We start from the raw sequence: 13,847 nt of genomic DNA, 5'->3' as shown, positions 1-13,847 counted from the left end.
GAGAAAGGAAGAAGCTGACAGAAGGATAGAGATAGGTAGGGATCTTGCAGAGAGATGCCAGGCAGGCCCCACAGTTGCCCAGGGATGATCGGGCTTCCCTACCTCCTACCTCTCCTGTCTTGGTGGTTTGCAGTAGGGGCCGACCTGCTGGAAAAGAATCTTGCTGAGATCCAGAACCTGCGCCAGCACCTGGAGGAGTCCGTCAGCCTCAATGACCGCCTGAGTGAGAGACTGGAGCATGTGCTCAGCAATGGTGACCAAGGAAAAGGTAGAAAGGCAGAAATTTTATGTTTCTGTCCATATCTAGGGAGTCTCAAAGGGCATATAGCTTCTTGGGGCAGAGTTTTACAGGTTTAAAGCACATTGGTGTGCATGATTTCCCTTGTCCCTTACAATCAGCCCAGATAGGGAAGCAGGAAGGGTACTATTGCTCCCACTGAGTGGTTTGCCCCAAGCAGGGATAGGTCTCATTCTCAGGACTATCTGAAGTGATGTCATTCTTATATGTCCTCATACTGCCTGGTGCTGTTCTTGGGCTTGTGGCCTGACTGGCGAGTGGTAGCACCAAGGTTGTCATGGTGCCCACTTCAGCAGAATGAGAGCAACATTCCACCTTTATGCCATTACTACATGCCTTTGATATCACCTGGCTCTTCTCTTGTGCTAATGACCCTTATTTCCACACTCTTCACACTGGATGCTCTCACTTGGAGACCACTTCTTCCACATCCCTTCTTCTCTCATATTAAAGCCAGAAGAATGATGACCTACACATCATAACTGAAGCCAATTAGTGGGAAAGACCCTGATCCATACCTGAAGCCACTGCACGTGAGAGTGTGTGGCCTACTCTGGTGTGCCCAGCAAAACCTGAGCCTGAGCCATATTGCAATGTTATCCCAGTGCATGAGGACACCAGGTTTTCTGATTAGCTGAGACTAAAACTTTAATGGGTGCAGGAAAGTACATCTTTGAAAGTATCTGTTACCTAAAGGTATGACTTGTCTGGGTTGTTTTTATTCCCTGTGAAGTATCTACCTCCATCTTCCATGGGTAGGACCTGTAGTCTACACCCTAGTTCTGCAACAGGAAAAGGGCTCAGGGAAGCAAACTGGAGTTTTCAGGCTTCCAGAAGGAAAAAGTCAAAGCTGAAGTCACTTCCATATTTCTTTCTTTCTGCAGCAATGCCCAGTTGTAGAAACAAAGAGAAGTAGGCAGCACAAAAGTTGACCAGATCCACACAGCCTGAAACTATAATAGCTTATTCCCAATCTAGATAAGGCTGCTTCTTAAAAGATCCCACCTATATGTTCGCAGACTCCTGCCTCCAGGTGTAAATAGCTCTGGAAAATCTACATGTCATGTTTAAGTTCCTTTCCCAATCTTTGCAGATAATCAGAGAGTCACTAGCTGTCAACTAGAAAGCTTGGTGTCTCTCTTCCTGTCTTTCCCACTTTCCCCTGGGTATGGAATAGGAGAGAAGAAATATAAGTTTTTGTTTGGTACAATCAATGAATTTCCTAAATCCCTCCAGACTTCATTGAAGCCCTGTCTCTCCCTCCCTAGGTACTGCACAGTCCACTGTAGCCCCTCATTCATATACTCAGAGTCACTCTTCTGGCTGTGGCAAGGACATCCTGTGACATGATGCCTAGAGAGTCTGGAAGAATGTTCTCCAGAACTTTTCCAGCCCTGTCCAACAGAATTCTTGGGTGGGAACTTGGAGGCATTGGATATTATCTTTAAATGAAGAGATCAAATTAATAAATTATTTTTAAAATTAGTGTTTATATTTATTTATTGAACACCTATAAAGAGTAAAATTTGTGTAGAGAAGAATAAAACCAGAATGGTCTGAAATTTGTGGAAAAGGTTAAAGGAGAAATGAGTTTTCTTTTTTAGCTATCTCTGTTTCAGAAGACTAGAATGGGAATTTCACTGCTGTGGGAAGGTAAGAAACATTAATAGATAGTGAGGATGTAGAATTCCTTGACTTCCATTACATGCTTAGGAAGAACAGAAAAACTGTCACATGTGAAATGATTGCAGGATAAAATCTGAATGTTTTAAAATGAGGACAACTTACCATACCAGGTGAGCTTCACTCAAGAGAATGACAGAACTCATCAAGAGCACACTTGCCTCAAGCCTGGAATATAGCCATTCTGACTACTGTGAGATGATATCTCACTGTAGTTTTAATTTGCATTTCTCTGATGATTAGTGATGTTGTGCATTTTTTCGTATGTTTGTTGGCCACTTGTATGTGTTCTTTTGATAAGTGTCTAGCCATGTCCTTTGCCCATTTTTTAAATAGGGTTATTTGGTTTTGTCTTGTTGATTTAAGTTCCTTATAGAGTCTGGATATTAGTCCTTTGTCAGATGCATAGTTTTCAAATGTTTTCTCCAATTCTGTAGGTTGTCTGTTTACTCTGTTGATTATTTCTTTTGCTGTGCAGAAGCTTTCTAAGTTTAAGTCCCATTTGTCAATTTTCGTTTTTGTTGCATTTGCTTTTGAGGTCTTAGTCATAGGCCAATGTCAAGAAGAGGTTTTCCTAGGTTTTCTTCTAGCATTTTTATAGTTTGACATCCTATATTTAAGTCTGTAAACCATCTTGAATTAATTTTTGTATATGGTGGGAGGTAGGGGTCCAGTTTCATTCTTCTGCATTTGGCTAGCCGGTTTTCCCAGCACCATTTATTAAATAGGGTATCATTTTCTTCATTGTTTATTTTTGTCGACTTTGTTAAAGATCAGTTGGTTGTAGGTGTGTGACTTTATTTCTGGGTTCTCTATTCTTATCCATTGATTCATGTGTCTATTTTTGTATCAGTACCTTGTTGTTTTTGTTGCTATAGCCTTGTAGTATAGTTTGAAGTTAGGTAATGGGATGCCTCTGGATTTGTTCTTTTTGCTTTGGATTGCTTGACTATTCAGGCCGTTTTTTTGTTCCATGGGGATTTTTTTTTTTTTTTTTTTTTGAGATAGGATCTCACTCTGTCACCCAGGCTACAGTGTAGTGGCATGATCTCTACTCACTTCAGCCTCTGCCTCTGGATTCAAGCGATTCTCCCACCTCAGCTTCTTAAAGTAGCTGGGACTATAGGTGTGTGCCACCATGCCTGCTAACTTTTGTGTGTTTTGGTAGAGATGGGGTTTCACCATATTGGCCAGACTGCCCTTGAACTCCTGACCTCAGGTGATCCCCCTGCCTCAGCCTCCCAAAGTGCTGGGATTACAGGAGTGAGCCACAATGTCCAGCCTTATAAGAATTTTATAATTTTTTTAATTCTGTAAAAAATGACATTGGTAACTTGATAGGAATTGCGTTGAATCTTTAGATTGCTTTGGACAGAATGGTCATTTTAACAATATTGATTCTTCCAGTCCACAAGCATGGAATGTTTTCCCATTTGTTTGTGTTGTCTATTATTTCTTTCATCAGTGTTTTGTAGTTCTCCCAGCAGAGATCTTTCACCTCCTTGGTTAAATATATTCCTAGGTGTTTTGTTTATTTTTGTGTGTATGTGTGTGGCTATTTTAAATGGGATTAAGTTCTTGATTTGGCTGTCAGCTTGAGCATTTTTAGTGTATAGAAATACTACTGATTTTTGTGTGCTCATGTTGTAACCTGAAACTTTACCGAACTTATCAAGTCTAGGAGTATTTTGGAAGAATCTTTAGAGGTTTCTAGATACAGGATCATGTCTTTGGTGAACAGAGATAATTTGACTTCCCTTTTTCCTATTTGGATGGCTTTTATTTCTCCTGACTGGTGAGAGTGGACATCCTTGTCTTGTTCCAGTTATTAGGGGGAATGCTTCCAACTTTTGCCTATTCAGTATGATGTTGGCTATGGGTTTGTCATAGATGGCTCTTATTATTTTGAGTTATGTTCCTTTGATGCCTGTTGTGTTGAAGGTGTGTATCATGCAAGGGATGTAAGATTTTATTGAATGCTTTTTCTTCATCTATTGGGATAATCATATGGTTTTTGTTTTTAATTCTGTTTATGCAGTGAATAACATTTTTTTTGCATCTGTTGAACCATTCTTGCATCCTAGGAATAAAGCCCACTTGATCATGATGAATTGTCTTTTTGATGTGCTGCTGGATTCAGTTTGCTAGTATTTTGTTGAGAATTTTTGCATCTATGTTCATCAGGGATATTGGCCTGTAGTTTTCTTTTTTTATTGTGTCCCTGCCAGATTTTGGTATCAGGATGATACTGGTTTCATAGAATGAGTTAGGAATCCCTCATCCTCAACTTTTTGGAATAGTTTTAGTAAGATTGGTACCAGCTCTTCTTTGCATGTCTGGTGAAATTCAACTGTAAAATTCTGTCTGGCCCAGGGCTCTTTCAGATTAGTAGAATTTTTATTACTGATTCAATTACATAACTCATTATTGGTCTGTTCAGAATTTCAATTTCTTCCTGGTTCAATCTTAAGAAGCTGTGTGCTTCCAGGAATTTAACTATTTCCTCTAGGTTTTCTAGTTTGTGCATATAGAGATGCTCATAGTAATCTCTGAGGATCTTTTGTATTTCTGTGGTATGAGTTGTAATGTCACCTTTGTAATTTCTTATTGTGCTTATTTGGATCTTTTTTTCCTGGTTAATCTAGCTAGTGGTCTATCAATCATTCAAATAACCAACTTTTCATTTCATTGATCCTTTGTATTTTTTTTTTTTTTTGATCTCTGCTTCATTTAGTTCTGCTCTGATCTTAGTTATTTCTTTCCTTCTAGCTTTGGTTTTTGTTTCTTCTTCTTTTTCTGGTTCTTTAGGTGTGGTATTATGTTGTTAATTTGAGATCTTTTGTCTTTTCAAGGTAGGTATTGAGTGCTATAAACTTTCCTCTTAACACTGCTTTTGCTGTATTCCAGAGTTTTTGGCACATTGTGTCTCTACTTTCATTTGTTTCAATTTTTTTTATTTCTGCCTTAAGTTTATTGTTTACCCAAAAATGATTCTGTTGTTTAGTTTCCATGTATTTGTGTGGTTTTGAGAGTTCCTCAAAAAGCAGGCATTGATTTCTGCTTTTTACTGTTGTCTGAGAAGATACTTGACATAATTTCATTTTTTAAAATATTTATTGAGACTCGCTTTATGACTGAGTGTGTGGTCAATCTTAGAGAATGTTCTGTGCACAGATTAGAAGAATGTATATTCTGTGGTTGTTGGGTAGAGTATTCTATAGACATCTATTAGGTTCATTTGGTCCAGAGTCCAATTTAAGTCCAAAGTTTCCTTATTAGGTTTCTGCCTCAGTTATCTGTCTAGTGCTGTCAGTGGGATGTTGAAGTCCTCCACTAGTATAGCATGGCTGTCTATTTCTTTGCTTAGGTCTAGTAGTATTTGTTTTATAAATTTGGGTGCTTCAATGTTAGGTGCATATATATTTAGGATAGTTAAATCTTCTTGTTGAATTGAATGCTTTCTGATTATATAATGCCCTTCTTTGTCTTTTTTTTTTTTTTTTAACTTTTGTTGGTTTAGTTTGTTTTACTTGATACAAGAATAGCAACTCCTGACCTTTCTTGTTTTCTATTTGCACAACAGATCTCTATCGCTTTACTTTGAGCCTCTGGGGGCTATAACATGTAAGACAGATTTCTCTTAAAGGCCATGGAAAGTTTAACTTTTTTTTTTTCAATTTGCCACCCTATGCCTTTGTTTTTTTTCTTTTTTGATGGAGTCCCAGGCTGAGTTCAGTGGTGCGAACTTGGCTCACTGCAGCCTCTGCTTCCTGGGTTCAAGTGATTCTCCTGCCTCAGCTTCCCGAGTAGCTGGCATTACAGGCACCCACCACCATGCCCAGCTAATTTTTGTATTTTAGTGGAGACAAAGTTTCACCATGTTGGCCAGGCTGGTTTTGAACTCCTGACCTCAAGTGATCCACCCACCTTGGCCTCCCAAAGTGCTGGGATTACAGGTGTGAGCCACCACACCTGGACTACTCTATGCCTGTTAAGTGGAACTTTTAGGCCATTTACATTCAAGGTTAATATTCATGTGTGAGGTGTTATTTCTGTCATAGTGTTAAGCTAGTTGCTTTGTAGACCCAATTATGTATTGCTTTATAGGGTGTATGAGCTTTGTAATTACATGTGCTTTTATGGTAGCAAGTACCATCCATGTTTAGAACTCCTTTGAACATTTATAGCCTATCTGGTGTTAATGAATTCCCTTAGCATTTCTCTGTCTGGGAAAAACTATATTTCTCCTTCATTTATGAAGCTTAAATTGGCAGAGTATGAAACTTTGACAGGCAGTTTTTTTTTTCTTTTAAGTGGCTAAAAATAGGCCCCAGTCTCTTCTGACTTGTAAGATTTCCGTTGAGAAGTTTGCTGTTAGTCTGATGGGATTTCCTTTATAGATAATTTGGCCCTTTTCTTCAGCTGCCTTTAAGATTTTTTCTTTCACATTTATCTTGGGAAGTCTGATGACTGTATGCTTTGCAATTGTTATCTTGTATAGTATCTTGCAGAAGTTGTCTGAATTTCTTGTATCTGAATATCAATCTCTCTAGAAAGATTAGGAAAATTCTTTCCTGAATTATTCCTTCAAATATGTTTTCCAGGTTGCTTACTTTTTCTTCTCTCTCAGGAATGCCAATAAGTCATAGGTTTGATTGCTTTACATAACCCCATAATTCTCAAAAGCTTTGTTCATTTTTAAAAATTCATTTTTCTTTATTTTTGTCTGACTAGGTGAATTTGAAAGACCAACCTTCAAGCTCTGAAATTCATTCTTCTGCTTCTCTAGTCTATTGTTAAAGCTTTCAATGCATTTTGAAATTGCTTTAGTGAATTTTTCAATTATAGAAGTTCTATTTGTATTTTTCTTAATATAGTTTTCTTGTCTTTCATATTCTGTATTGTTCTTCTGGTTTCTTTGCATTGGACTTCAACTTTTTCTTGGATCTCGTTGAGTTCCCTTGCAATCCGTATTTGGAATTCTTATCTGTCATTTCCGACATTTCAGTCTGGCTAGGATCCATTGCTAGAAACTAGTGCGATCTTTTGGAAGTGTATAAATACTCTGGGTACACTGGAGTTCTTGCACTGATTCTTTCTCATCCGAGGAAGCTGTTGCTTCTTATTTTTGAATTTGGTATTGTTTGGATGAGGATTTTTAATTTTTTTATTCTTTTTTTCCCTTGATGGTATGACTGTGGTGTATGTTGTGTATGATTGTTTGGCTTCATTTCTGGGTGCTTTCAGGGGGCCCTAGCTTTATATGTGTTTCTTGGTTGTGGATAGCTTCTGAGCAGTAGCTTTCTCAGATGCTGCTTGTTGTGATGATATATTGGAAGTAAAAGCTAACACACTAACCCTTGCTGGGGGCTGAGGGTACGGAATTCTCAGGAAGCTTATGTCATGGACTAGCACTAAGCTCTTTGGTAGCAGGGTTTTTTTTTTATTCAGAGGTCCAGTTTAGGATGCAGTCCAGTAGATGGTGCTTAAGAGTCAGGGCTGCTAGGTAGGCTGGTGTCCAGTGGAAAAACCTGCCCTGACAGGATGGTGGGAAAGAGATCATGTCGGGGTGTGCTGAGGTCTCAAGGGAAGGGGCAGAGGTGCACTAGCTCCTCCTCCTGAGTAGGCAAGAATGTGATCTGCTTCCCTATCATGCCCCTGTCACAGAGCTCACAACCTTCATTTTATAAAGACTTTGTCCTTTGGTTCCTGGCTGTGGTGCAGCTGAAGTCTGTGAATATGCCACTCTGACAGCTACCACTAAAATGGGGTTTAGGGCAGAGCCTCTTCCCCGAGTCCAGGGCAGGCAACTCCATGGTCTGTCCTCCATTGCCAGGGCACTGCAGCTGTGTATAGGGAGAGAGAATTGGGCCCGTCCTTCCTGAAAGCCCAAGCAGCACAGGCTCACTTTCAGCCTGGGTGGTGCCACCATGAATAACGTGAATAATGTTCTCTCCTGGTGCACACTCACTGGGTCCTGGAGAAAAGAACCACTGCTATGTCTGCAGCCATATGCGGGGTAGGGGAGAGATGATCCCTGCTTTTCCTGCTTTTCCACGCCCGTTCCTGGGTGTCAATGCTGCCCCCTTCTGCGTTTGGTGCCATGCCAGTGTTTTCTTTGTCCCTAGGAGGGCTTTGGGACAGTGAGCAAACAACTGTTCTGATAAACGCAATTTAACCCGCGACCCTTGGCTCGCTCAGGTCGTGGGGTTCAAATTATATATTGAAGCCTTAACCCCCAATGTGAAGGTATTTTGGAGGTAGGGCCTTTGGGAGGTAATCAGGTTTAGATGAGGTCATGACCATGGGACCTCATGGGAAAAGCCGCCTTTGCGCTTTTCCTTTGGATCTGCCCTTCTGGGTTTGTTCTCTCGAGCTAGGGGAAGGACTGGGTCCCCTCTCTTTGGCTCCTCTTGCCATATCAGAAACCTCACACTCCTTCCTTTTCCGGATAAGCTTCAGAGTGCTTTGCTGGGTTTGCTGGAACTTGGCAGGGCGCAAGTATGTGGGGATGCGGGCTGTGAGTCTGTGTTTCCTCCGCTGTGACGGCTCTTTCCGCTCCTGTAGGAAAAGGCAATGCCCCTTTTGTCTATGTGGGGCTCCAAAGGGTCCAGACGCGACAGAAAGGCGGCGAATCCTCTCTGAGTGGGCAGGGGAGGAGATAGAATATGGGAATGGGGCGGTAGAGGGGTGGGATTTCATGAAATTTCCTGATTTAAGGCGATCATGAAGTAGGCCTCTTTGGAAGCTTGGCCCTCCAGTCGCTGGTAAGGGTAACATCCCACCAGTCTCTGGTGAGGTCCAGTCGCGTCCCCCGACTGCATTTAGAGCCAAAAGCAGAACGAGGCTGGCGCTGCGGCCTGGCGTCCAGTAACCCAGCAATCTGCATATTCCCCAGGGTGGAAGCACTTGGACTTCAGGTGGGAAGGCAATGCGGTCACCACTGCAGTAAGAAAAGCAACTAGGGAAAATGACACCTTCTTCGCCAAAGTTTTTTTGAGACACTCTCGCTCTGTCGTCCAGGCTGGAGTGCAGTGGTGCGATCTTGGATTTGAAAACTATAATACAAATGGCTGATCTAAGATTTTCATGATTATATTTTGCCTTTTACGTCTCACGTGTGGTTTCCGTAGTGTAGTGGTTATCACGTTCGCCTCACACGCGAAAGGTCCCCGGTTCGAAACCGGGCGGAGACATGGGTGTTTTTACTTTTGTTAGCCCTTAAATTTAGTGAGTTTACTCGAGGTTGGGAAACAGAAAAGTAGTTGAACCTGTGACTACATTTTAGATCTCATCAATCTATACAGATTGTCGACCAGGCTACAATTTCCACTGGTCTGCCAGGAAGAGGACGTCACAGCAGGCCTGCTTAATATTAACTTTGGTTCCAGCAATTCCTTAAGGTTCTCTTCATTCTCTTCTATCGCCTGAATTTTCACAGGCAGACACTGAAAGTGGATGACATCTTAGCGCATTTCCTAAGGGTCCCGCTTGGCTTCGCTTTACTCTGATACAGTTGCAGATCTGGCTGATTTGCGAGACAACAAAAACAAAATGTTTTTTAAAAAGGTTCTAAATCTGCATCTGAAACTCATAGAGTCAATATTCCGAAATCACACGAATTATGTATATACATTTGCATGCACACCCCTTCCCCCAAATAATCCTCAGAAAACCGGTAAGTGTCCAAACTACTCTCCGGAGCCTTAGGTAATCAACAATTTAATAAATACAATTCCTAATGTGTGGTGTACAGATCCTGTGTTGCCCACCCTTCTCTATTGCTTTGTCCCCGCGCGCCCTCTATTTTGCCTAAATGGGTTCCAGGCCATAGCCACCGGCTCTCGCTTTGCCTTCTGGCCTCTCGGCAGTGCGCGTCAGCACCACTGCGCCAGGTGACGCTGCTGAGAACAGCTAAGTGGCTGGCACTAGTGCAGCTGGAGGCCAAGGCCCAGAATCCTCAGGAATCTAAACTTTACGCAGGCGAAAAGCCCAAGGGCTCTCCCCACAGCTTCCCAACATCCCTCTACAGATTTTTTAAATATTAGACTTATTAACCTGTAGAGGTGGAGGGAATCAAAGAAATCACAGGGTATCTCTGAGGGAAAAAGGAGAGCACCAGCAGTAAATCACTTAAGAGTATTGAACCAGCAAGCCAAGGATAGGAGAATGGAATGGAAACTGACAGGATGGCTGCAGGGGATGGTACTGAGGTGGATGCGAACTACTACTTACTATTAATAGATTGAGCCAAGTACACTAATGGGGGCATAACCAAAATACTTAATAGGGCACGCTTTTACCCACCATGTGTTTTACAGTATAGTTGCTAAAGGATGTATCACCCTACTAGTTTTAGAAGCTTCTGGAGCCAAGGAGCCAGAGCATGACAGCATAAAAATCCTGTCAATTGAAGCCTTGGGCTCTACACTGCTAAGCCTGGCCCAGAGGCTGGATTGCAAATGCAGGTGCTAGTGTAATGGAATGGATGTATGTGTTCCCTTCAAATTATATATTGAAGCCTTAACCCCCATTGTGAAGGTATTTTGGAGGTAGGGCCTTTGGAAGGTAATCAGGTTTAGATGAGGTCATGACCATGGGATCTCCATGATGAGATCAGTGTCATTATAAGAAACAGAAGAAATACCAGAGTGCTCTCTTTCTCTCCACCATGCGAGGACAGAGGGAGAATGTAGCAGTCTGCAAGCCAGGGAGAGAGCCCTCACCAAGGAACTGAATCAGCTGGCAGTTTGATCTTGGACTTCTCAGCCTCTCAAACTGTGAGAAAGAAATTCCTCGTGTTTAAGCCACACAGTCTGTGGTATTTTGTTATGGAAACCTGAGTTAAGACAGCTGGTTCACTGGGGAATCCACTGGCGTGAACCTGTGAAAAGTTTGTGACATGTCAAGTAGTTTGCTGCTCCTGGATTTGAGTATTGGCAAGAGCTGTTAGAATGATGAGCATAGAGGGAAGAAGGGTACAGAGAATATGGTATTAATCATTGTACTGAAGAAATAAAGGGACATTATATGGTTCTAGGCTGAAGTTATGTGCAGATTTAAGCTGTGGAAGGGTCACTCAGCATACAGTGTGGCAAGTGAGTGGTGCATACTACACTGGCTGTAGGGAGTCCAGTTTTTTTGTTGTTGTTTGTTTGTTTGTTTTTTTGAGGCAGAGTCTTGCTTTTTCGCCCAGGCTGGAGTGCAATTGTGTCGTCTTGGCTCATTGCAACCTCTGCCTTCCGGGTTCAAGTGATTCTCCTGCTTCAGCCTCCCGAGTAGCTGGGACTACAGACGGATGCCACCACGCCTGGCTAATTTTTTTTTTTTTGTAGTTTTAGTAGAGACGGGGTTTCACCACGTTAGTCAGGATGGTCTCAATCTCCTGACCTCGTGATTCGCCTGCCTTGGCCTCCCAAAGTGCTGGCGTTACAGGCTTGAGCCACCGCACCTGGCCAGGAGTCCAGTTTTTTGTCTGCTTATGTTAATGGATGCAAGAGCTGATAGATGGAAAAGTGTGGTAATAAAGTGGCAGTAAGCTTGTGGAGTATCCAATAAACTTCAACGCTATTTTTTTGAATTGAACTGAAATTGTTGTGTTATGAAAATGAGAGAGTTTATCCAAAGAAAGATCTGGCTTGGCAGATAGGATGGATGGTGGTGAGGATAAGTGTGCTAGGCAGGGCTAGAAACAGGTTTTAGCGATCGTTGAAACGCCCAGGACAGTGCACTACTCTTTGGGAGATGCTGTGCTTGAGTCTGATCATTGGGTTTTGAGGTAGAGGGTGGTACATATTGCTGACAGGGAACTCACTGGTCTGTTGAGTTTTAGCATCTGTGACTCTGAGATGCATATGAGGCCTTTGTAAATTTAGAAGTTGAGAGTAGAAAGTACAGGTTTGTATTTTAGAAGGAGATTTGGGAATAAATGTAGCTCTGGTTGATATAGATAATATGTTAAGGTTTGTTGGCCAGAGCTGATGTGTGTCTTGGGTGTTGGGCAAAGAACAGAGAACAGTCAAAGCTCTGTGAGGTCAATGTGAAGGGTGATTTCCTTGTTGGGCTCAAGTTTATGTCCCAGCCTGGACCTGGCTTGGCTTCTCAGCTAGAGAAGAAGCATGATTCCATGTCACAGCTTCTGTCTTTGAAAAAGTCATAATGACTCCCAGACCCAACATGTGGGGCAAACTCTCTGAATTTTTCTCTTCAGTTTAATCTCTCCAGGGAAAATTGAGGAAAGAAATCTCTCTACTATTTGAAATTCATCAAAAGACTAATATGTTAATATTTTGACCATCAATATTTCCTTAAACTAGTCTACTCCTTACATAGCTAATACATCAAAGCATATTAACTTAGGAAATTGGGTTCTCCCTAATAATGAAATATTGACTGCAGGCATTATTAATCTTTTTATATCACATTTCCTTTAAATGCTTTGTACATCTTCAAGCAGACAAATAACAGTATTATAATGATTACAAGACCGATCATTACTCTTTTGCCAAAAAAAACCAGCGACAAAAGACTAACTCAGTGGACCAACCTTTGTTTCTTCATTATCTCTACCTTGATTCTGTCCTTTTATTTCCTCTTTCCTCTAATTCTAATTCTAATTCTGCTTCTGCTTCTTATTTCCTCCCTGGATTAGAACTTTACTTATCTAAACTACCAGTTAGGTTACCTTCTCAGAACCACTAAGGCAGCAATTTGAGGTCGACAATTGAAGATTTAGGATTTGAAAAAAGAAACATGAATGAATTTGTGATGTTTTATTATAGGGGTTTGTAATGCAGGTAGAAAAACCTTTTTCAGAGTCAAGAGTTTGATCCGACAAATGAGCTATTTTGATATTTATAACTTTGTTTAGTAAAAGTTTCCTATGAAAACATTTGGTTTGGATGTCTTTATTAGCTTTGGGTCGACACTTGAAAGGCCGCTTGGAAGTTTCTGTCTTTCTGGATACTCTTTTCAATAATCTTCCAGGCACTTACTAAGGGAAGGCATTGGTGGTTCAGTGGTAGGATTTTCGCCTCCCACGCGGGAGACCCGGGTTCAATTCCTGGCCAATGCAAGAGGTTTGTCTTGCCCTTTACTATGGCCGTTTACCCTTCTGCCCTGCAGAATTACACTGGATAACCTAATAGTGCGTTTAAGGGCTTGGCCAGCACAAGGTAAACTGACAACAACGCTGACCAAAGCAGCAGCAAAAGACATTCAGGAAATTAACCCGGGACCCACGCAGTTGTTGGACCCAACAAACTGCTAAGCAAAGTGGCAAGCACGTAGTGTTTTTGGTGAGTCACTGCAGTTTTGATATTGGTACCTGTTACTTTCATCTATTCTCTGGGCGGATCCCTGCAAACCTAAGAACCATCAGGTTCCTGATTCGTGTGCTGGACCTTAGGCTTACCGCTGAGCCACTATGGAGAGGATCAAGAAATGAAGCTCGTGGAAGGAGAGAAGCTGTGGGCGGGGCAGTCACCTCGGAGGTCCAAGAGGCCTCAGCGGCCCAAAGAAAGGGGAGGTGTGTGCGGAAGAATCTGCATGGAGATGAGGGGAGCAGGAGAAACTGGTCCTTGCGCAGAGTGGTCCTTGTGCAGAGGTGGCCAGTGGACCCTCGGGGCTGTACCCCAGACACCGTGAACCGAATTTGCTAACATCTTCAGCCACCATGGCCTCCGCGTGTTTTGTGGGCCCATCGGTGTTCCGCGAGGGATTTCGTGTGTCTGGCAATGTGTGTCAACAGGTGTTGGCCTGAAATTTGGCCGGGCACGGTGGCTCACGCCTGTAATCCCAGCACTTTGTGAGGCCGAGGCAGATGGATCGCTTGAGGTCAAGAGTTCAAGACCAGCCTGGCTAACAT

At 42.1% G+C, this 13,847-nt stretch overlaps 2 non-coding genes across 2 annotated transcripts; both read left to right on the top strand.

Annotated features, from left to right (window-relative positions):
* The first annotated feature begins 9,104 nt into the window (after window positions 1-9,104).
* Window positions 9,105-9,177, top strand: TRNAV-CAC (transfer RNA valine (anticodon CAC)). Its single transcript has one exon. It is a non-coding gene; the product is annotated as a tRNA-Val (tRNA).
* Window positions 9,178-12,984: 3,807 nt separating this feature from the next.
* TRNAG-CCC (transfer RNA glycine (anticodon CCC)) lies at window positions 12,985-13,055 on the top strand. Its single transcript has one exon. It is a non-coding gene; the product is annotated as a tRNA-Gly (tRNA).
* Window positions 13,056-13,847: the final 792 nt, after the last annotated feature.

The sequence above is a fragment of the Symphalangus syndactylus genome, chromosome 12 (genome assembly GCF_028878055.3).
Source record: "Symphalangus syndactylus isolate Jambi chromosome 12, NHGRI_mSymSyn1-v2.1_pri, whole genome shotgun sequence".
NCBI classification, from domain to species: domain Eukaryota; kingdom Metazoa; phylum Chordata; class Mammalia; order Primates; family Hylobatidae; genus Symphalangus; species Symphalangus syndactylus.
The sequence above is the reverse complement of the archived record's forward strand: the minus strand, read 5'-3'. Positions and strand labels throughout refer to the sequence as shown.